This window comes from Nilaparvata lugens, chromosome 1 (assembly GCF_014356525.2).
Source record: "Nilaparvata lugens isolate BPH chromosome 1, ASM1435652v1, whole genome shotgun sequence".
Classification (NCBI taxonomy): domain Eukaryota; kingdom Metazoa; phylum Arthropoda; class Insecta; order Hemiptera; family Delphacidae; genus Nilaparvata; species Nilaparvata lugens.
In genome coordinates this window covers 11095219-11121318 of record NC_052504.1, presented here as the reverse complement: position 1 = coordinate 11121318, position 26100 = coordinate 11095219, and the positions used below count along the sequence as shown (strand labels likewise).

Genomic DNA, 26100 nt, shown 5'->3' with positions numbered 1-26100 from the left:
CCCTTGAAGATGTTTGACACTGGTAGCCTCTCATATTGTGCCGTTCATACACTCTCACCCCAACAAAACAGTAAAAATCGACAATAGTCGACAGTAATCGGCTTGAGATAACAATAAAAGTTAGACATAAACTCCCTATACCATGGGATATCTACTAACGCTTTTGTTTCTCTATGATAGTATGTAAAGTGATGAATTTAATCCAAAAAAAATCCATAAATGTCTTAAAAATCTATCTAGATGACAATAAACCAAACTACTAACAATGACCACGTAACTTGTCAAAGTGGTCATTTAATTTCCAAAACTGAAGAATAAATTTAAAAGGAAATTTTTGATGGAAATGAATAATTTATTTTTCAGGACGCTGAGGTAGTGCTGAGAGAGGCTAGAGAAGCGATGAGGCCCGAAAAATTCAAACTGATAGATGCCAATATTATACTGACATCTCTGCAAGAAGTGTGTTCCATGCCTTGTTTCCTCCTGCCTTCTGACTACAGTGAAACTAACGACGAAGATAACACTGAAAAGTATTATTTTTATTCTTTTATCTAAGGATGAAAACTATTGTACATCAGCTATTGATGGTTTGATTTATAACACTCATGAACAGGTGGCAAAACTCTACAGTAAGGTCATCGTTATAATGGCAGCGGAGAAAGATAGGAGAAGAGAGTTGCCGATACTCTGCCTTGCCACTGTAATATTAACTGTTCATCCTTGTTTTGAATTGTTTCTCTATGGTACAATGTATTATACTTTGTACTATGTGGCCGCTGCTATAGTTCAGATGGAGAATCTGTATTGTTAAGCTCATCCCGATTCAGTTGGATAGGATGCTCTTCGTCATCATCGGAGCCAACCTCTCATCAAATTGTCGAATAACGTCGCTAATTGATGAGCAGCGGCCGGAGCGTGCGTTGTCGATTCATGTTTATCTCTTTTCTAGTCCAACGACCCAAATTCTCCGTTTCACGTTCAAGGTTGAATGTGTAACTGGTTGAACAGGAAAATAAGAATAGCCAAGATAGGAGAAATAATGCGTTGGTGTGGTGTGCTCCAACCTCCAACACCACTAGACCGTGAATCCCCTGCCAGGTGCTAGTAACAGTCAATGCACCCACCATGTGAGTGTCAGGGATGGCCGATTACTTATCAAGTACAATATTCAAGTTTAATAGAGTGCTTCATATTGGAATATAATAAAAGACGGTGACTGAGAAGTGCTATGACTTGAAACTTACAAATATGTTTAAATATGTCTCTCTTGTCCCTAACTTGAGTTTAGGATATCTGTAAGCTTTCATCAATAAATGTAAATTATATTCATTTCATTATTATCATCAATCAAATTCAAATTTTCAATACATTGCAGAAAAGTCGGTTGAATTCTAATCGTGATTAATTTCACGATAACCAATCACAGAAGGCTTTTTCGAAAAAGCCGGTTAAATTTGAATAGTGATTAATTTCACGAGAATCAATCAGAGAACGCTTTTTCGAAAAGCCGGTTCAATTTTAATAGTGATTAAATTCACGAGAACCAATCAGAGAAGGCTTTTTCGAAAAGCCGGTTAAATTTTAATAGTGATTAATTTCACGAGAACCAATCAGAGAAGGCTTCTCTGAATGGTTCTCATGAGATTAATCATTATTAAAATTTAAGCGGCTATTGTGCAACTGGTACATAGGCTATCCTTTGAACCATTAGCCTATCACTTTGACTGCCACCTATACCTGAGAAAAAATGTCCATTCTTGCCAACCTACATTTTTTACCCATGTAATTTTATATGTAATCAACAACTATTCATATTAGAACAACTTTTCACAAAAATTGGAGCTTCAATTCAATGAAATTGCTTCGAGGATATAAAAGGATAAAATTGAAAGCACATTAGAAAATCATTGAATGGTGATTCATCATTAAATTTTATAGTGACTCATTCAGATGACTACTGATTTGCGTTTTGGGAGTTATCACAAGTCTGTGATAACTCTTGTCTGTCCTACAGTAAGTTAATTATCAGTTTGGTTACATAGTTATTGTAGTCTGTCCTTTCAAGCGCTGTTACCGATTTCAGCCGCCTATCTTGAATTTTGATTCTGACTTATTCACCCATGAGGAGTATAGAGTACAGTTCTTCTGATTCATATCTGATTACAAAAGCGGAATTCAAAATCACTAAAATAGTTGATGAACGAGTTCTCCAGACCGTGGAGCTCGCTCATTTTATTCAAAAATTTTCTATGAGTCTTGCAAGACCTGGCAATAAATTGTCATTTGTGATAAAAAAATCAATCCATCAGTCATTATTCCATACTCACAAGCAAGAGAAATTAGAAGCTCCGATCCACTCTAAATCCGTTTGAATTTTTCTTCTTATCAAATCCAAGCCCTCTGTAATGAAAAATGGAATGCTATTTTATCGTCTTGATATCAGTGAAACTAGAAAAATTTGCTAAATGAAATACTGTATTTTTTATTTATGCATTTTTACATAAATAAATGGAGACAACAGGTTAAATCCTTATATGTCTCCTTGAAATATTACAACATCTTCATTAAAAAATTAGATTTGAGATAAATGACAAGGTAGGAATAAAACAAGAGTAAAAAAATAAGAACAAAATAAATTGAATAACAAGAAAAACCTCCGAACAATAGAAATATGGGTTTTTATAAAAATCGTATCTTAAAATTATTTCCGAATCTACTTTCCAGGAGAAAAAATGAGAGGTGGAAGAGTATGCACTTAAAAAATAATACAGAACAAAGAATCATGTGGGCACTGAGAGAAAAAAGAGAGAAAAATGTCATTAAAAAAGATGAAAAATGTCATACAGAAACTTGAATTTGAAACATGGCCACAAATATCTATACTATATCAAGCCCTTCAGAGTGTTGCGGAATCTGCCACGAGAGCAACCAAAGACGTCTAGGCGCCCACAAAAGAGATTGAAAAGCCTCTGGATTCTATTAATTGGAGAGTTATAATGACTTTCTGTTCTGGAGCTAGATACAAGAAAAGAAAATGAAGAGAAAATAAAATATCATAGACTTTATGTGGGATGGAATCACTCATTACTTGAAAACAGAAATAATTCATCTTCAATTCATTTCCATCCAATAGGCTATCGGCTCATATTTCCCTCGTTTCATTCTGTAATTTGTAATACATCTTCACCATCTCTATACCACAGCCTTCGCGGTTGCAGAAAACTAGTTCGAATAAATTATTATTAACTCTCTAACAGATCTCGAAGACGTGTTGCGGTTTGGTTCAGAGAAGAGAGATGAATAGTACAGGAAAACAGAGGATGTGAAAGAAATATAAGTGAGGGAAGATCATACAGAAAGCTCTCTCTCCTTGCATGTAATGCGTTTCTAATGTGCTACTATTAAATTCGGCCAAATCACCGGTTTTAAAGAGACCAGAAAACAAAATTTAGATCTAGAAGATTTTTCGGTGAAGATATTTTCTGAGAATCATATATTATTATGTTCGGCAAATTGGTGTGCTTCTTGTTTAATGGTAAATTTATTTCTATGATAGGAAAATTCAGTCCATTAAGATTTTAGGATGATTGTAACTTTTTAACATTGAATCACTTGTACAAATGGACCAAATTGTAAAAAGTAGTTGGAATATGCTAACGGAATCATTCATCCATTTGAATTGATGCACTTGTGCGAAAAATTCATTTTCGTCATTGTTTGAATTGAAAAATGACATAAATGACACATTGGTGCCAACCTAACAAAGTCAACTCACCTTAACACCAACCTGTCAAAATTATTAATTTAGTTACCAGTTAACAACTGTTTCGAAGAGGTACTCTCTCTAGATTATAGTTCTATATTAACATATGGTATGGACATTTTTCAATTATGTCATTTGAACGAATGATTCTTTCATTGAATCGTAGAACTGCTTGCTTCACAAATCATTCAAATGTTTTGTCAATAAACTCCTCTGGTTGCAATTCATTGGCAATCGGAGAAATTATTATTATTATTCATCCATTTATTTAACACTAGCAGTCAGGCTCGCTTCGCTCGCCATATCCGTCTAGCTAGGGGGCTCCGCCCCCTGGACCCCCGACTGGATCGTCCAAGAATGAGATCAGCAGGCTCGCTTCGCTCGCCTTTCATTTGAGCATTTTCATCATATGTTAGGACGATCCAGTCGGGGGTCCAGACTAAACGTCTGGCTAAACGGATATGGCGAGCGAAGCGAGCCTGACGGCTAGTAATATAATATTCCCAGGAATAGCTCTGATTGAAGTAGCAGTGCCCAATCGCGATAAATATGCATTTCAATCTTTAACTTGGTGCCAACCTAACAAAGTCAACTCACCTTAACACCAACCTGTCAAAATTATTAATTTAGTTACCAGTTAACAACTGTTTCGAAGAGGTACTCTCTCTAGATTATAGTTCTATATTAACATATGGTATGGACATTTTTCAATTATAATTATATAATAAGAAGAATATACATGGTGTAAGACGAACTTTAAACCCTTAAAAACCACCCTTTGAGTTAAATATTGCCAAAAGATTTCTTAGTGTGCCTCTAAAGGGCCAACTGAACATACCTACCAAATTTGAACGTTTTGGTCCGGTAGATTTTTAGTTCTGCGAGTGAGTGAGTCAGTCAGTCAGTCAGTCAGTGAGTGCCATTTTGCTGTTATATATTATATAGATTGATGGATTTGTACAAACATTATAAATTGTCAAAAACAGTATGAATATGCTAATGGAATCTAGAACCATATCAATAATGATAAATAATAAGGTAGAAACGTGGCATTCAACATTTTTTTGGTGAATATTATATTCTTTGTACAAGTTTTTACATTATTAAATTCTGAGTTATGTCATTACAGTTATATATCATCATCAGTGATTCAATTTGGAAACCTTTTGATCATGGAGATTTCTGTAATTGTTCATTCAAAACAAGTTATAATAATTATTATTCTTAGTTCACGTGTGGATTTTTCATAAATTTGTTTCCTATAAACGCTAATACGATTCTCATATTATATTATGATAGTACAAGTGTAGAATAGTAATGGATATGCTCCCTGAAACGCTAATCCCAGTCTCATATTGCATGTTAGAGAAAAATGTTCTTTACAAACGTTGATCCCAATCTCCTCAATCAGATATCCAAATACAATTATCCACCAACTATCCAACTTATTTAAAATGAAACCCCTATTTTTAAGGCGTGGTTTGGACTTTAAAACCTGCTATTGTACTCGAAATATTGCTAGGTGATAGCACAGTTGCAGATCAGATTTTCCTCCAGTTTCAAACCTATTTGAATGAAACTACAGCAAATTTTCCTCCATTTCCCAGTTACGGTACTGTTCGTCGGATATCGGTTTTTATGCGACCCTTTCCACCTCACCGTCCGACTTACATCTACTTCTCCTCCTGTCTTCTTCTTCTCCTTCTTCTTCTCCATCATCATCATCATCATCATCATCGTCTTCTTATTCTTCTTCTTCTTATTTTTCTTCTTTTTCTTCGTCTTCTTCTTCTTATTTTTCTTCGTCTTCTTCTCCATCCTAGTCTTCTTCTCCTTCTTCGTCTTCTTCTCCTTATTCGTCTTCACCTAACTCCTCCTCTTTTACTTTTCTTCTTCTTCTTCTTCTTCTTCTTCTTCTTCTTCTTCTTCTTCTTCTTCTTCTTCTTCTTCTTCTTCTTCTTCTTCTCCTTCTTCTCCTCCTCCTCCTGTCATATTCTACTTCTCTTCATCTTCTTCATCTTCTTCTCCTCCTGTCTTCCTCTTCAGCTTCTTCTTCTTTTTCTTCTTCTTCTTCTTCTTCTTCTTCTTCTTTTTCTTCTTCTTCTTCTTCTTCTTCTTCTTCTTTTTCTTCGTCTTCTTCTCCTCCTGTCTTCTTCTTCTTCTTCTTCTCCATCATCATCATCATCATTATCATCATCATCTTCTTCTTCTTATTCTTCTTCTTCTTATTTTTCTTCTTTTTCTTCGTCTTCTTCTCCATCCTAGTCTTCTTCTTTTTCTTCGTCTTCTTCTCCATCCTAGTCTTCTTCTCCTTCTTCGTCTCCTTCTTCTTCTTTTTCTCCTTCTTCTCCTCCTCCTCCACCTCCTGTCATCTTCTTCTTCTCTTCATCTGCTTCTCCTCCTGTCTTCTTCTTCAGCTTCTTCTCCTTCTTCTTCTTCAGCTTCTTCTCCTTCTTCTTCACCTTGTGCGCTCTGCCAAAGGCACCTCCCGTCGATTCTCCGGGCCGCGAGTTTTCGCCTTCATTAGAGCGTGTGAAATGTGGGAAAGATCTTTGCCAAGGTGACTCCAACGGTGGGCTCAACTATCTCGGATGACATTAAGGTGCGTTACTGCAGTTGGATAGTGGTTACTAGTTAGTGACACTTATCACTGTATTGGTCACCGTAATACGCTGTTAACCGCTATCTATAGCTATCACCACAGAGAACGATTGTCTGAGCCATTACAGTTTCTCGGCCTATTGACCAGTATCAATCTATAGACATTTGTTTTTGGAGAATAACGTATGAGTATAGACCGAAAAATAAATCATAAATAATATGAAAATATTTGTAATTCTATATTCTTCATTAATTCATACAATAAGTACATATCAAAATGATAGGTAGGGAAAATTACCACTGCTGAGTTATTACTGTTTCTCGGCCCAATGACCAGCATCATTTGTTATTGGAAAATAACGTATGAGTATAGACCGAAAAATAACTCATAAATAATATGAAAATATTTGTAATTCTTTATTCTTTATTGATCCATACAATAAGTACATTATCAAAATGATAGGTAGGGAAAAAATAAGGTAACCTTGTGCTATTCCTCTCCCAAATTTAGATAAGATTAGTCCGAAATAGGTTAAGTCTTGTAAGCTGTTCATTTCACAAAATTTAATTATTATTTGCCATTAATTATTTTCACAAAGTATCCTATTATATCAAGCGAGCAATTTCTGTATTTTTATATATATCTGGTTATTTACGTTCAACGGATCTCGAAAACGGCTCTAACGATTTTCACGAAATTTGGAACATAGTAGGTTTATGATATAAAAATTCGATTGCACTAGGTCTCATCCTTGGGAAAACTAGCTGAACGACATTAAAAGGATAATTCATCCTTGGCTGAAACAGCTGTGGATAGAAAAAAGTGAGTGAGCGAGTGAGTATGTGAAAAATCAAAATATCGCATCCCCGAAATTCATAAGATGACATATAGTGCGGTCCACGTTATAATGGCAGTGGATAAAGATAAAAGAATAGCGATGCCGATTCTCTGCATTAATTAATTATATTTCTACACTGTCAAAAACATACTTGGCATCGTTGTGGACCTGGAAAAGGGTAGTACCACCGTCTTTGTCGAATGATAGCAAAACCAAAGTTGATCAAATACTGTCATTATAACGTGGACCTTACTATATAGCCAGCTCTGAAATATAAACACGATAATTTTAGAGAATTGTGTTCTGTTAATCAATAAATAAAAATAACGAGCGAAGCTCGGTGCCTCGATATTATTTTTCAATTCAGATGCTTCAAAACCAAACATAGAAGAAATATTTCACATTATTATCACTAAAATAGGAAATGTTCACTTATTAATTGTATTGATAAGTGAAATAAATGAATATATTTTTTACAAATTATGATGAAAAGACTAGATATTGTACTACCACCGATTTTTAAAAGTGTAAAAAAAATCAAATGTCTGGTTGGACAATATATAATCTTTTTAGTGAGTATAGATAACTACTACCTTATCAACCAATATCTTCGTCACAACTACTCAGACAATAATTAAAGACGTGTTCCACACTGCTGCCATTTCTGTACTTTGTGTCTGCTGCAGTTGCGTTATATTGAAGACGCCTAATATTCATTCATTTATTAATTGGTTACAATTTTTAGTGGAAGCAACAAAACCTCAAATGTGCTTCCTCACCATTAACAAAAATCACAAATACAATGCACATAGGTACAGAATATTAATATTATTCGAACGAAATAAAACTATTCTCAATCTAAGAAGAGAGAGTCCACCAAAATAATATATTATGAAACCTCATGTCATATCATGGAGACTGGTCATAATAAGAAAATAACAGCAGGTATACGATTTCGGTTTGTATGAGGAAGCTTTGGTTTGCAGCTATGTAGCTGAACCTTCTCTCTTTAATCATCAACAAAATTGGAGATCTTAGTTTCAAAAATTAAATACCAGAGGGATTTTATGGTAGTGATATATCACTCCAGATTTTAAGGATGATATTGTTGATATTTTTCATACAGTAATATATATTATATTTATTTATATTATTTATTATTAGTATGATATTATTTTAGTATTAAATATGACTTATGAGTTCGAGAAATCATGCTTCGTTTCATCGATCAATATTCAGCAAAATATATCTGATGATAGATTTTAATATACTTGTCAATGTTGAAGTCATTATTGATCATTGAACTACTAGGTTTCATCAAATTCCCTTGAGTGATTCAGGAAGATTACTGAGCAAATTATATTGCTGATAATGACAATCTAGAGAGTTCAATTCTTCCACACCTAATGATATCGGCGAGAGGAACATCTAGAGATACAGAAATACATTATCATCTCAGCTAACGAATCCAAAAGTTTTCATTTCTACTTCTACAATCACCATCAATCATCTTAAATTCAACGTCGCGGACACAATCAAGTGCAAGTGAAATGTAATGCTCAGTACATACTTTCATTGAAGAAAGTAAGTACATACAGAGCTAGGCTACACTTTCATTGATAGAACAGTAATATTATTGTTACGCGTGGGACAAACTTCTTAATGACGTTGAAGATGGGAGAGTCCTTGGCCCAATATTTTCTCGATGAACCTTATAAATACAGAGTCTTTGTTCTAACAACGACACACTTCCCATGCTTTACGCATCATCGTCCCGTCTACACATGCTCGTTAATTAAGTTTCATGTGTGATATTTTAGTAGCGGTTTGAAAATATTTGCAACTCTTCTATTAACTTGCAATTTTCTCTGACAACTAATCCCTGCTTTGCTGAACAACTCTCATCAATGTAGTTCCAACATTACATTGCACCAATTCGAGTTCTCTAATCTGAAAAGCTTGAATGAGTAATGATGATTGTAACAAATCAATGCTATTCTCATTCACTAAATTTACCTTCAATACAGACTTCCACACTCTCCACATAAACCCAAAACGACATCATTTCAACAAGTTTTGAACTTGACACGTACTTGAACAATTCGATATTTTCAAAAACACATCAAGTAATAAACATAACATTCTAAACGCGAATTTGATCACTGACTTAATACAACATAATCCTTCAAACCAACAGCAGAAGACACCGGAAATCACATCCTAAACCGTACTTGAACAATTCGATATTTTCAAAAACACATCAAGCAATAAACATAGCATTCTCAACGCGAATTTGATCACTGACTTAATACAACCACAGAGAAGAGGATCTTCTCTTCTCTTCTCATCTCTTCTCTGTGATACAACATAATCCTTCTAACCAACAGCAGAAGACACCGGAAATAACATCCTAAACCGCTGTTGATAATGAATCCTGCGTGATTCAATAGCATTCTCCAGTCAGCGAGTAGATATTTCACGTTAATGTAAGTTTACAATAAAGTAAATATTTTGCAGTTATATAGTCTGCGAGTCATGATTTCAGTGTTGAGATTTGAAATTATTAAATTTTCTAATTGTTTTCTTAACCTTGGCGATGTAATCTATGTCTATGTCTGTTTGAGTGGTCATCGAAAATATTCATAATATGAACCATTTCTGTTGAGCTTGTGACGTTATTTTTGCCGTCGCATATGCCCAGCTGGCAGCAGTCCGTAGAGCAAAAGATTTTCGAATACTATTATTATTTTTACGCCTCCTGAAAGAGAAATACCACAAATTTCTTACCAGCTCTCCAAGGAGCACAAATAATTCTCTCCTTCCAACTGCTGCAAACGGTGGCTGCTTTATCAATTTGCAGTTCTCATGACTGATCTGGTCGACACCGCAATATTGTAGATGCAGAAGATATAGATAGATATAAGGGTTCTGAATTTTGTACTAGACAATATGGTATCGACACCAATGCCACTCGCCACCATCTGACAAAGGGGTCAGCAATGCGAGATGATATTGAGCGATACCCAAAAAATATTGTTATGAGCTATCCTAGCATAATATAACTTTGATGGAGTTCAGGGTTTGGGGTTCCAAACGGCAAGTCGACACTTCCCAGTTCCCAACTCACTTAAGTTATTATATCAACCAAGCAATAACTGTTGGGAGGAGTTTCCTTATCAATTGAAACATAACTTCGAAAAAAAGTTTTGTAAGATCGAGCGAGGCATACCTTTCATGTGCATTTATTGTGCAACACAAGTGGAACGAAGAAATATTTCTTTTGAAAGATGTGACTTGAGCAACTTGAAAACTTATGAACGAGGCACCCTTATGAATAAGTTCTCGAGTCGTAGAACATAGAAAGATGTAGATAATTATTGAATCTAAGTATCTTGTTGAATAAGTCCTTGAGTCGCAGAACTCTAAAGTAACTAATTATTGAACCAAGCTCACCTCACTCATCCGTAAGAATAAAACAATCGAATTGATCTGAAATTTTCCCATATGAAACAAAATTCCGCTAATCACACATGTTGTAGATGCTCGATGATTAGACCTCTTCATGCAATGTTCGGATTGGCCCTTTTTCGGGACAAATTTTCCACCATAACAATGAAAAACGGCCTTGTGGCAATGACAATGACATAGGCCTACCTGAGAGTGTACGCCAGAGAATAGATAGTTAATCCATTGAATTAGTTATTAACCATTTCGCATGTTGCGTGGAGGCTAAATGGGAGTATCAAACTTGAAATCATCAAACTGAATTGATGAATAATTAAGTAAGGTCAATTGTGTAACTAGTCCTTGATCATTCTCACTACGTGTCGGTTTTTAGTGTAGTTTTTGCGATCATTCTCACTAAATCGCTGGATTTTCGGTGTGGATTTTCACTATTTTTGTGTGGATTTTGTTATTTGTGAGACTCCAAATTAGTCTACTGTTAATTACATGTCATTTCATACTAAAATCATAATAATTGAGATGGAGAAATCAATGTGCTCTAAGAAGGAAGATGAAAATATCTACTTCCAATAACTTGTCATGTATTGTTAACATTTTTCTCAACAAATATTTGTATATGAAGTGAAGAGTGAATAGTGAGAGTAATTTTAGATAATATAGCTCCAGTACATTCCAGGAACTTCATTCTATATCTAGAAAAAGGCCTTGAAGCTTCACGTTTTTTGGAAAGATCTGTGCCATTCCATAATTCCTCTTAAAATATGAGCTGTGAGGAGTGCGATAATATTCCATTAAAAAAGATAATTTGAGCAACTTTAAGATTTATGAACGGGGCTCAATTATGAATGAGTCGTAGAACTCGAAAGGTTTCTTCAAATAACAATGAGAACAGTAAGAACCAACAAAATAAAACCAAATAGCAATCGAAAAATATATTAATTTATTCATTTAGATTGACCAATGCACAAATCAAATACATGATCAGAAAAGGACCAACAGGCCTAGCCCAAAACTGTTCCCTTACCGAATTTTGATAGTAGTAAGCCAATGTCTGAAAGGTAGGTTATGTTGCTTCACTTTTAATCAAATTCCGAGTCCAGAGATATACAAACCAAAATTTAGATTTTAATTAGATTGAAAACCGAAAAGAATAAAAATATTGCACTAAACTGTGAACTGTAAAGTTTTCAAAATTTGGAAATATTGAATTATTTAGAAATTTAGAAACCAAAAAACAGAACTAAACTCGAATTATAACTGAACTATACTGGAATTCTATGAAATGTATCAATCCCCATCAATAGAATATAATCATACACAAATGATGTAGATCTTTCTAACTTTTATCTATGATAGAATACAAACTCGAGAAATTGAAATAGAAATATTGAGAAAAAAAAATTCAGCAAATTCTATGTTTCAATAGATGATGAGCATTCAACACAAAATACTCTTGATAACACAAGAGTGGAGAAACTAAACCTCATAATTTGAGAGTACAATGCAACTGTCAAATTCCCGAAGCTTTCCACAGAAAGTAGATGACACATGCTGAAATTATTCAGCAAATTTATCACTCAGAAGGATCCCCACATTATCCACAACACTAACCTGGAAAATCATCCAATTTCAAGCCAGCAAAGTGGAGCATGTTCATCATTCTTCTGATTTCCCCTCCCCCACCACCGTTGGCTCAGCAGTCATGCACTTTTGACAGTTTGACAAGTTGAAGGCTACCAGCAAAATGCATGATATCTCTTCCAAGAGTTATCACGTGCTTATTTGTGCGTACAGGCATGGAGAAAAGATAGCATAAGAGATAAATACCAATATGAGTTAGCATGAGAGAGATTGCGAGAGAGAGAGAGATTACGAGAGAGAGAGAGACCAATATTATTTGTCTATGGTGCAGGTAATATTACTCGATCTGATGACACACGTGATACATTTTAGAATTTCATGTGGGTCATCAATAAGCCCCCAGCATTCTTCTCATCGAATACTACTCAATAATATTACTCATATATCATTAATTTCATGAAAAAATTAGATATCGCCAATCTTTCTTATGTTAGACATGATGACATTCACTCACGTACTAGATAAAATCACTCTCGATTTATTGACACAATATGTAATTTTAATGATTTCAGAAAGTGTAACTTTGTACTACTTGAAAATGATCTGTGGATGGGTGAGTTCATGGCATTATTCAACTTCATCTTAATGGATCAACGTTAGTTGAGAGATACCTACTGATCTAAGGGATATTGTGATGTACAAACAGATTGGAATACATTAAAAGGCTGTGCAAAGGATAAAAATAAACTTTCTACTGGTGATATTTTTCAAAGTTTTTCGATTTTTATATCATCAAGCCATCAAAATGAAATAGTTTTCTCAGAGATACATTTTTTCCAATCATCACTTTTCGAGATATGAGCGCCTAGAGTTTACATTTTTGGGACAGAACATTTCAAATTCGGTAAGAGATGAATCCATGAAATTTAGAGGATGAATTCTTCATGGTAATTATGATTAAATAAAACAAAAATTTTCTGAAGATATGAATTTCTGAGAAAGTTATTCAATTTACTAAAAATGACCAAAAATAACTTTTAGTTGAGTTATTTTTGGGTAATTGAATAACTTTCTCAAAAATTGATATTTTCAAAAGATTTCTGAATCTCATGGATTGAACTCTTACCGAATTTGAAATGTTCTGTTCCAAATATTTAAACTTTATGCGCTCATATCTCAAAAAGTAATGATCGGGAAAAAATGTTTTCTTGAGAAAACTTTTCAATTTTGATAGCTTGATGATATACAAATCGAAAAACTTTGAAAAATATCACCAGTAGAAAGTTTATTTTTAGCCTTTGCACGGCCTTAACATGGATTGTTGTAATTTATGCAAAATACCTTCATTTCCCAAGAAATTCTATCTGAATCAGTCATGAATTCTTTCCATTTTGTTGAATGCAACGATTTATCTAGTGAAATTTACACTATGAACAGAGATGTTCTGGAATTCCTCCATATCAAGGTGAAATAGAAGAGATATTATCGGTTTCAAGTCTGTCAGTCAAAACTGACAATATCTCTTTTATATCACCTATGGAGAAATCGCAGAGCATCTCTGTTCATAGTGTAAATTTCACTGGATATCGTTGCATTCAACAAAATGGAAATAATTCATGGCAAATTGTTTTAGCATTTCTCAGGAAACGGAATATATAACTTCGCAAAGTTACAACAATTCATTTCTATGGCTCTATTCTAATCCACTACTGAAGTGCAGAAGAGCATTCTTATGTATTGGACAGATTACAATATCACAGTTCTATTCCAACCCAGTGAATATTAGTTGGAAAATGTACCAATGTGGTAGAAGAAAGGAAAAGCCGTTGGAAAGTAGTCTATTATTTTATTTTTTATTCGTCAAGAGTCACAGCTAAACAGAAGCATCTTCATCGCTTCATTAATCGATTCTTTCCTGTAGAAAGTACAGAAAACTTGATCACCGAAACCTGTCTGTGGAGTTAAAGGATGCTATATTTTCCGCACTTAACAATCTGAAAGCAGAATATTAGTATGGTAACAGCTAATGCTGGGCTAACTCGGTTTGTTGGTTTAGATTAGAGTATGATATTCTATTCTCTTTTATTACGCTCATCCAACAGTGTTGTTTCAGTCAACCCTCTTACTTTCATTGTAAATAATATGTAATGGTGTCACGCGAGCAGTAAGGCTCTCGCTATAATTTTCAACATATATTTGAAAAACCGGTATCTCCAAATCTTATCAGCACCATATAAATTACCCTCAAAAGTTTCTCACGGTCATAGTAGGCTACTCACCGTTTCTAAGATATTGTACCTACTTACTTAACATACCACCATAACAATTTATCATCCTGTAACGTCATGATGGGATTGGAGGGGCAGGGAAGAATAGTTGTAGCGTCCAAACATAACATCCCAAAGAAAATCATTTATTGGTTAATCATTTTATTTCATTGTTACGATCAAGTTCAATGCAAAATCATATACGGCAATATGCCTCAATTGGAATACCTATACATTGTACATAAAAAGTATTCAGACTTGTATATTTGCATAAAATAGGAGTACTTTAGATACTACATTTTTGTAGTATTCACAAAAAAATGTGAATTGATTGTACCTCTCCTGGTTCAACTGAAAATGGACACGTTTGCGCTATTGTCTTTGAAAATGAGAGTGTTGTCACAGATATCATGGATTATAGAGAGACACTTAGAGATTACACTTATAGAGATTACACTTTCAGTTATTGTAGTTCTATGTGAGAAGTTAGAATGAAATGAGGATTTCTTTACGTTTCATTCACTGGAGTTCAAAGAGCCAAAATTTCGAACAACACTCAATGACCTGAGGAAAGTTATTTATTAGGTTAGCAAAAACTATACGACAATCGGAAAAGGGCATTGCCCCAAACTTCTTCAATTTCCTAATTTAGTTTCAAATTGTCCAAATATTATACAAAGGTTATGTCCATTCCAATTTCTACACCAAACTACAATCTGATAAAATGAATTAGAATAAAGAAAACAATTATAAATTCAAATTCTTTATTCTGCCTGAAATTTTTTACAATGTATAAGCTCGTCAAAAAAAACAGTGTATATAATAAGATACATAACACAATATCAAGAATAACAATAGCTGAGAGTATGTATGTCTTCTTCTTCTTCTTCTTCTTCTTAAGGTGCCTGTCCGTTTCGAACGTTGGCGATCATATTGGCTATGATGACTTTGTTAGTTGCGCTCCGGAACAATTGAATGGAGGTTTTTCCAAACCAGGCTCTCAGGTTGGCCAGCCAGGATATTCTTCTTCGACCTGGGGCTCTCCTGCCTTCTATTTTGCCCTGCAGTATGGTCTGCAATAGCTCATATCTGCCCCTATTGCGCATTATGTGGCCCAAGTATGTATATACAAGTCTATATACTACAAGTATGTATACAAGGCTAACAGGGAGATTGACAAGAATAGTAACAGTATTCACATGATGATACACCTTACAGTACACAACTTGGTCCAAAATGAGGTGCAGCCCTTATATTGAACATTCAAAGTATTCAGTCAATGAATAATATGCTCTCTCCATCAATTTATTCTCCACAACTTTCTTGAATTTCATTTTTGGCAGCTCTTTAACAGCTTAGGAAAGACTGTTGTAAATTTTTATCTGCTGAAACAGGTGGCTGTCCCTTGTTTTAGAATTGGGATAGATTGATAATAAAACTTTCGTAAAAGCATGAAACAAACTTCAAATTCACAAAATAACGAATAGAACCATAATTGTAGTCTATATAATTATAGTTTAGGGTCAACGATAGACCAGTCTTGAACTCCATACAACAATTAGATGAGAATTTCAACCACACCCCCCCTCCACGCTAAGTACAGTACTGGGTTGATGAATATTTTATTACTCCAGATTTCGCATCAGTCTATTCACATTAGAAATCATTACTACAATGAAGATCGTTGGTACTATGTCGAAACCTTTAGTAGAATTTAAAACACATTAGCCATTCTTTATAATGGTTTCGATTTTTCATTTTGATGGTCATATAGCCTAATGTGAGTAGGCTACCACAAACTCTGACATTTCACGTAGTTCTAATGTGTTTTCTCAACTACGGTAGAAGACCTATCAGAAATACACATAGAATTGATTAAAGTTGAGAATAACAATTTTTTTTACTTTTGAACTGTATTAACAATCTCTCACGTAGGTTTTAATTCGTGTTACTACTTACTATTGATTTGCTTTAACTAGGACTCGGTTGGTTCAAATAGTGATTCTTCAAATCACGTTCATTTGAAAGGAAGCTTGCCGCTTCAAGGACCTCCATTCAAATAGAGACTATCTGAAGTTTCTTACAATCTTCCACGATATTTTCACGACCAGATTCTGTGAATACTTCCTACAGCTGAATGGATATTAGTATTTAAACCCCCTACACACTTCCAGACCTTAGACGAAGACCGTTTGGCAAACGGCAAACCGTCATTTTATATTATATTAGAGCCTCATTTGCATTAACAAAAGCAAAAGATCTATGCCGTGAAGAATAAGCAAGTCTGAGAAAAAGTAAAATGTTGAATTATGACATTTCTCATAATTCAAAAGAATGAGATCACCTACTGTGAATGTTATCACGATTTCCTTTTTATATTTGTAATCCGTATATATTTTATATTTTCTCACTCAATATCATAGATCACAACAACAAGAAACATTTACTTTTCAAAATTTCTGGAGCAGTATTATATTGCGATAAGAAATTTCAATAGAAATTTCCTACCATTTCTACAAGAATCATAAAATTCCATTATCATAGAGTGATTTACTTACTGTATACGTATCACTCAATCCTAGTATCAATCCTAGTTTTCCTAGAGAAGTTAATGGATTTTCTCGAATGAAGAGCAATAAATAAAATCAAGGATCTTCAACACTCATATCTCTCTAGATTCAGGTAGCCAGAAGATAGTAAATTTGTAATCACTCAATCTAATTCACTAGAAGATTAAAGCGAGATAAACAAGTTATAAAAGTCATGCGATGAATTTTCAAGTGGCTCTCTTGAGAACTGTATTTTATTGCTAGCTCAACCGGCAAATTAATGAATGAAATGTCCGGAGAGATCTCTCACTCACTCTTTCACTCATTCTTGAATGAACTCACTCTTTCTTCCTCGTCATCTCCTTCATCGTCTATTCCAAGTGCAAGTGCAGGCTTTCCCTACAGTCGAAGACTCAGAAGCCAGTTTCAATCTGCAAAGCAGCTTCTGAAGTATCAGACAGCTTTTGTTCCATTCAAAGCTAAATTAATCCATTTCGACTTTCCAGTATCTATTACTTTCTTATTGACCATTTATGAGAAGCTGTTTGAAAACTTTCTCTATACTGCGCGAGATGGAAAGACGGGTAAAAAATGAATAAATATCAAAGCATTAACATAATATTTTTGCTAATTAAGTGATCAAGCGTGTTAACCAGAATGAAATGGATAGTACAGAGTATGAGAGAATAGTACTATGTCCCAAAAATTTTCCTCTATACAGTACGGTACTTTCTTTTGGGCATACATTGCCTATATATTATGAATACCTTGCCTGATCTACATTAAGAATGCAGTAAGTTACCTGATCTATATTACGCATACTGGGTTTCGATTATGAATGAAAAATTGATACAATAATTATTCACCTCCCCCTCCATTCAAATACCCAATTCTCCATAAGTTTTCATCATCTTCTCGCATATTAAAACTCATATTATTATACGGTAATAATTTTTCGTCTTCATAGTTCATCTTTACATCTAATCAATGGTATTTGAATAGAAGTGAAATGGCACTCTCTCACCTCTCATTAATAGAACCTCATATCTACTGGGCCAAAAAACGTTCAAATTTGACAGTTTGCTCTCGAACTAAAGGCGCACTAAAAACGGATTTGAGAAAAAAAAATCCGACGATAAGCCCAAAATCTGGGTTTTATAATGTTTTCTCAGATTTTTCAGGAACAATCAATGAACAAAAAATGAAGAAATCTGACAAAGAAGTTTAGTCTAAACTTATCAATTTTGCTTAGATACACTCAAAGCCGGCGGTATTTCAGTGATTTTCTACATTTTCTTAGCTTATTGAAGCAATAATACACAGAAAATGTTCAAATTTTGTACACAGGCGTGACAAAAGGATGTAACTACACATTATTTTCACGGTGGATTCCTGCCATTGGCCGATAGGTAAGACACGCTAATGAGCCAATCACAATCGAGTGCCGCCATCTTGGTCGTTCGCTATTGGCTGTTGGTTGTGGCTAAGCTCTTGGCCAATGACGTGGCTCCAGCCTATAGCAGCTAAGTTCAGTAACGTTTCTCACAGAGCTCAGCACTGTATGGGTCAATACTCAATAGTTCGTAATTCAAATGTCAAGTTTAACTTAATTAATAGATTGATTGATCCAAAATAGATTTGATTTGAAAAAGCTTTGAAGTTTGCAATCTCATTAAAGTATACAGAGACTTTTGCAACCCTAAGCTACATAATTCTCAATCAACCGTAGATTGAACTGAGCTTCGAAGTCTCAGATGACTATTTAATGGAGGGAAGCAAATTCAAATACAAAATGCAGCCGAGTGAAACGTGGTCTTGTTTTTGGATGATTCATCCAAAAGGTGGGCCGAGCCCTCTAGCTAGGTTGATAGATAAAGAAAGCGAAGCGAGGCTGCTCCAGCTGGCTATTAAATAATAAAATTGCATTTGATTCAGGTATTAAAATTGATCTATCATTAGTAATATTATTGATAATAAAGATTGAGCAGAAGGTATAACTCATTTATTCACGTTTAATTCATGAATGAGATTTTAAGTACTGTACCGTAAGGTATCAGAAGCTCATTTCTATTTGCTCTACCTCGATTCGCTTTGCAGTGAGACTACTAAGGAGAATCCAGATCGTTAATAGTTCGGCAAATCTTCAAAATCAGCTCATCTTACAAAAATGAATGGCCACACAGATAACGGTAAGTTATAAAAGAGCAGTTATATCCTCATGTTATTCCAATTTTAATGTAGCATACGTTTAGGAGGAGGAAAAAGGTTAATGGTAGTTCGGCTACATTAGAAACCGTACTTTTTGAAGTAATAGAGTGAAGATTCTCTTCAAATTCCATTAAAGGATTCCATTCCAGTATTTTTTTAGTCTTTTGATAACGAGTTTACAAGTTGTAAACAGATTTACGTTATTATTAAGTGTAATACTGTGTTCAATATTAGTATTATCATTATATTCTCACTTACAGTATTATTTACTTGAATTTTGCATTGTACTTTTGTTTGATGTACGTCAGAGGCTAACGTACATGCTTTACATGCATACTGTATAATAATGTGTAATACCAGAGAGAAGCAATATAGTTACTACAGTTCGACTGTAGTAACTACTGTAATAGTTATTACAGTTACTCCATAAATTTTTAGTTTGCAGCATAAACTTATGCTTATCCTTTCTCTATGGTAATACCATAGAGTCTAAAACAACACTTCACACTTGTAATGTTAAGTTGATTGGAAGAGGGGGATCTTATCGCCTCGACTTCGCCCAAAACATTTGTAATACTTTAAAGTGTAGAAAATAGAGACAATTAATTTATCTATCTCTTTATCCATCTATCTTGTACAGCTCTACATGAGATTAGTCAACTATCATTATCGGATTACGGTATACATCATTCTGCCGGAACTATATGTATAATCTAGTAATCTATTTTCATAACTAAATGAATAATCTATTTCCGTAATAAACACAGAATAATATTTTATTGATCATCGTTATCAATTCATCCACTATATAGAATCAATTTTTTAGAGTTCAATCAATTTTTTCCTGGGAGCTCTACATGTTTTCATACTATCTCTATAATTCGATTTCTGACATATTCAACTCTTTGATAGTATTGTCAAAACATTGTCAAATGGTATCTTGACAATACGAATTGATTATTTCAAGTCATTATTCATTCATGTTTTCATGACTCAATATTATAGAGTTAACACACTGATGTAGTTTTCCTGGGATCTCTACATGTTTTCATTCTCTCCATACTTCGACTTCTGACACATTCGATTCTTCGATAATATTGTCAAAACATTGTTGAGTTGTATCTTGACAATACCAATAATTGACTATTATGAAGTTGTTTTCTCATTCTCTCTATAATTCGTCTTCTGACATATCCGACTCTTTCATAATATTGCCAAGTATTGTCAAAAACATTGTCAAGTGTTATCTTGACAATACGAATTGACTATATCAAGTCGTTTTTGTATTCATGTCTCCATTCTCTCTATAATTCGTCTTCTGACACATCCGACTCTCTGATAATAATATTGTCAATTATTTTCAAAACATTGTCGAGTGGTATCTTGACAATACGAATTGGCTATTATCAACACGTTTTTTCATTCGAAGCACTGAGATTAAACTATCTAGATCGAGTATAGCGACTGATGAATTTCCAATTTTCTTGCTTCTGTCATCGTTTTGAGCTGAGAGTGGATCAGCTCTGATTGCATGATTTTCCAGTTGGCCTGCTGTCTTGCTTGGAGAGCCGTCGCCGCCGCCGCGTCAAGTGACTCAACATTTTATTATTGCAATCTTGTAAACGCGGCCGTCACGTTGTGCAAAACAAAGGGTAGAACTGACAAGAAAAACAAAGTTCATGATCTGCGTGTTTATCCAACACTCGTCACTAGGCCTCGCGATACATCAATATCGTTGTCACAGAGTTCAGCCAATTATTGTGATAGAAGTCTCAAAAATTATAATGAAGATCACTTTTGTCAATGAAAATGCAAATAAATATCCTTGTATATGTATCAGGCTCTTGCATCAGGTTCTACTAGCCTGGATAACATGCCAATAATTTGATTGAGTTGAAATATTAGTCGAGTTTCATTCCACCTTTATCTGCTTCAACTAGGCCTACTTGGATCACAATCTTCGAGAAAATTTGGAACGGAATAACAATAATTACTTTCATCGGGTAAATGAATGATATTTTTTAATAAGTACCTATAACCATAGAGAAACAATAGCGTAAGTAGATATCCCATGGTATAGGGCGTTTATGTCGCTACTTTTACTGTTATCTCAAGCTGATTACTGTCGATTTTTACTGTTTTGACCGGGTAAGAGTGTATGAACGGCACAATATGAGAGACTACCAGTGTCACACAGCTTTACGGGAAAGAAATACATGGACTATAGGCTTGAGATAACAGTAAAAGTTGCGACATAAAAGCCCTTTACCATGGGATATCTACTTATGCTATTGTTTCTCTATGCTATAACTCAAGGATGGCATATAGCATACATTATACACTATAGCTTACACATCTACACACTATTCTTGCCTATAACTGACGTTATAGTAGGCTACTCCTCACTCTCTGTCTCTGTCTCTGAAAATAAGTTGTTTCATACTTCATCGTTACACGTTTCAGCCTAATTAATTTTTGTCTGTTCTTCTTCCTTTGAGGCTTTCTTCTTACTTTCTTACTGAAACACACAACTCGCGTTATAAACAATTTGCTGGAATGACTACCAATCTACTTTTGTATCATATACTACCGGCCAGATAGCCGAGTTGACTAGGCCGTTGCATCCTTCAGTCTGCTAACCTAGCTCCGCAGTGCAGGCTGGATGCTTGTCTGACTCGGACTAGGCGCTGAGACAGCAAATAATAGCAGCGTTGGTGGGAATGCGAGCGGCCGCAGTAACGTCTTCCACCCAGCAATGTTCGGCGTAGTTCCGCCTAGTGGACAGACGAAAGATCAAACCAGTCGGTTATTTGATCCCTCCAGCCAGGCTCAGCCAAGCAGCCGAGACAATAGAACAATGGAGTGACGGTCTTATTCGCGTTCATCAGCAGTTTTCTTTCTCACGATTATTTTGATTTTTGTGCTACCTATAATCAATAATAACTCCAGTCACCAGTAAAAAGTTTCCAGAAACGTGGTGTACTTCCATATTAATGACTTTTCATGATGATTTTTAATTATTTAAATACATTGTTAACATTCTGAGCCTTCAGGCTAAACTTGGGGTCGCTGAGAACGAATCTGCAATCAGAATTTCTCTATCACGAAAAATAACGAAAAAAACCCAGCTGTTGATCTTCCGGCAACTGTTAACAGTCATCCTGCAATGCGGCCGAAACACTTCCAAGCCAGACACCCATCTCAAATGACAACAACGCCAAGCTGTGAGAAACCATCCTGCACTGCGGCGCTAGGTCTAGTGCTACCTGGTCGCGGGTTCGATTCCCATCGGAAAGGCATGGACGTTTGATCATCTCATAATTCACCCTCGCACTTCCCATCACGCACGCACAAGCAAAAAGCTCATGTTGGCATCATCCGCAATATAGAAAACGACAATATCGATTTCTACACAGCCTCTAGACTGTCTAAGTTAAGGTTTGAGTTTTTAAGTCGAATTAAAGTTTGAAACAGTTTTGGGCGGATGCCTGTTCTTTTTACCTGAATTTGATGCTGTCTATATTAATAACAACTGAATATTATTATTATTATGATCAAACAGAAAATCTGGTCTTCTACTTCCAAGTCGTTTTTACAAGAATCAAGTCCCTTTCCACACACTATAGGCACTATAGCCTACTGAGAGTGCTGTTATTCCGATTATAAGTATTCTATTGCACTGAAAAACTAGAAAATATCTTCAATTTCCCACAGAATTCTCCAAGAACATTTTCTGCACTCTGGTCCGATCCACCCATGGAATACAGCTGCGATAATCTCATTAAATCATTAGAACCAATTTTTCTAGCCGTATTATGATGCTACAAAATATCCACCGAATGCACAAGTAGAATTTTGCGCTTGGTGCAAACTATTTCTTCTAACGCGGCGAGTTCCCACGCAAACCAGTAGACCGCTCCAGACAGTGCATTCAAAATACCTTAAGTATAAATAATAAGATAGGAAGGAAGATATTATTACTCTGGGTGTGTAATACCGTCTTCAGGCTTACCACCGCAGACTGGATGAGTGAAGAGGACAGAGTATAGCTGTAAAAACGGGAAAGACAAGGAGAAAATAATCAGAATGAAGCACGGCAACACTATCATGATGGCTGTGGTTGGGCTTTTTCGAATTAGGTAGGCATTGTTGATGCGGTGAAATTCTGCACGCTCCAGAAGTGAATTTTCAACGCACAGCGGCGTTACCGAATTATTGAATAGGGCAATGGACGGTCTCTGACCCCCTCCATATAATCAGCAACTGAAAAAATGGAGAGAGAAAAGAAGGCGAGTTTCCGATTTTGGAATAATCAAGGTTTCTCATCACTAATGTGCAACTTATTTCCAGGTGGAAATTATTAAGGAGAAAGATGAAGGTAGATTGATACAGTGAATTATTTATGTCACTCAGACAACCCATATGAATGATTTATTCGACAAAGTATCAATTGACTTGAGAAATATAAATAATATGTAAAAAGCTTAAGCTTTTTTGTAAAAAGCTTGATGGCTGTGGTTGAGCTTTTTTGAATTAGAGTACTTTTCAATCAACAGCTACTTTTAATTACAATTAACTTCTATAACTACAATAATTAACTATTTTTCAATCATAACTTGTATTATATGATACCATTTTGTGTGGAAAATACTACTTATGACTTCTGAATAATTACTATGTACCATATATATTATCCTGATTGCCAAAGCTTGAAAGCTTGAACCTTATTGAGTTGAAATGAGAAATACTTTAGTTTGAGTGTTTGAGAGTTAAAAAATTTTATTTATTTATATTTTTTACAGAGAAGCACTGATTGGGAGAGAAAAACTAAGGATACTCGTTGTACTATTTCTTTCCCAAATTTAGATAACACTTTAAAAGTCCAAAATAGTGTTATGATTTCACTTTACTAAAATTTAGTCCATTAAAATCTACATCCAAAAATGTAGGCTATATCTATGATAATTGAGAAAAAGATGAGCCAATAAGAAACTCTGCTTCCCAATTTTATCAGAGACAACTAAAACAAACTTACGTTATCTTTTCTTTATTTTTTTAATTCTGTAATCATTTTCCTGTTGATATTTTCTTCTGTTTTGAAATGAAAGAAACACATTCCCAGTTGATCATCGAATAAGGGGTGTACATTTCTAAGGTCTATCTACAAACAATAGGTGAATATTGATAATCAATAAGTATTACTTCCATTAATAGTATTGATCTTAACTTTGCAGTTGCATACATTATTAATTTTATGTATTATCATAGAGAAACAATAGCATTGTTTATTACGCTATTGTTTCTCTATGGTATTATTTCACTTTCATTATCGCAACTTGTGAATACTCTCCCTTTTGAAAGTGGAGAATTTGACAGAAAATGAGGTATTTTTTTTAAATTCAAAAATGAGAGGAAGAAAAAATTAAGGTACAATAACTAGGCTACGGTACAAGATTGGAGAGAACGCTTCTATTTTCCCAAATTGAGATTACCAGGACTTCTTCAGTTTTTGCGCACAGATATTTCATTTCTGATAGGAATCGCATGACGTACGACAATTATTTTTTCACAAAAAAATGTCGTTGAAGAATTGGAAAACTGGAGAGCTCGTATTTTGAACTCAACAGAATCATGTCTCCTGTACTTTGAATGGACGATTCGGAAAAACAAACAACAACTAGTTTATTACCGGTCATTAACTTTCATCTCCAAACCCTTTCTCATCCTCAAACTCATTTCAAGAAATTGACTTCCATCAACGGAACGTTGGAACCGCCCACAATATAACAAACAAACGAACATTGATCTAGTTCTAATACCTAAATTTCATTTCTCAATCAGGAAAAGCAATGACTTGTCCCAAGTTACCTTACTGTACAGAAAGTACCTTTGTACCTTACTGTAGAATACCATGAACACAGAATACTATGATTGATTTTTTTTTGTTATCTCACTTTTACCTGTTAGCCTATTTGAGTTTTACTATCAGTTTGTTTGATGGTTGAATACAGATTTTCGATAAATTTGATTGCGTCCCATTCAGAACTCACTAATGTCAGTCTACCATGAAGGGAGTTTCAATGTTTACTCTCATAAATTAATGATAGCCTGTATTGAACTCTCTACTGTATCATTGATAGTGATGTTTGTCTTATCATACTTCCAGTCAGGGGGCAGACTTCGTCCTCGAAATTATTGGTGGAGGGGGGGGGTTGGTTGGAACGGAAGGACCGTTGTTTTAAATAATGACTGACGACCTGTCTTATTTATAAGGGAAGCCACACCTGCTTCGAATGATTAAACATGTCGTAATGTATACTAGAATTCAAATTATTTTGAGTTTTTCTTGTGATAGAGTTTTTTCATCAAAATTTCTACTCTCCCATTACCCCAAAGTAGGCCTTCTAGCATTGTTGAAGCTTTCCGTTTCTTGATTGTAGTAACCCACAGTTCACAACAATCAAACAATCTTGATATATTGATTGTACCTTTTAGACATTGGCTTACTACTATCAAAATTCGGAAAGGGAACAGTTTTGGGCTAGGCCTGTTGGTCCTTTTCTGATCATGTATTTGATTTGTGCATTGCTTAATTTATTTCAAACAATAAATTGGAATATTGAGAAGAAATTATACTGTGATATAAAAACGTACCGTACATGATTGTAATATATGATGAATGACCACTTATTTTTGAGTCAAGTGAGAATAATTCTTCACAGAGAACAAAGATAAGAGATGGAGTGCCCGTAGTGGGAATCAATTGGACTTGAAAAAGATACAAACTACTAGAAGTTGTTTACAAAAAATGTAAAACATGAAAAAAC

The 26100-nt window shown here is 34.7% G+C and overlaps 1 protein-coding gene across 1 annotated transcript in view; it reads right to left on the bottom strand.

Moving 5' to 3' along the window:
• LOC120351757 (cadherin-23-like) overlaps positions 1 to 26100 on the bottom strand; it is a gene marked incomplete in the record, with an annotated part of 175403 nt that overhangs the window by 148738 nt on the left and 565 nt on the right.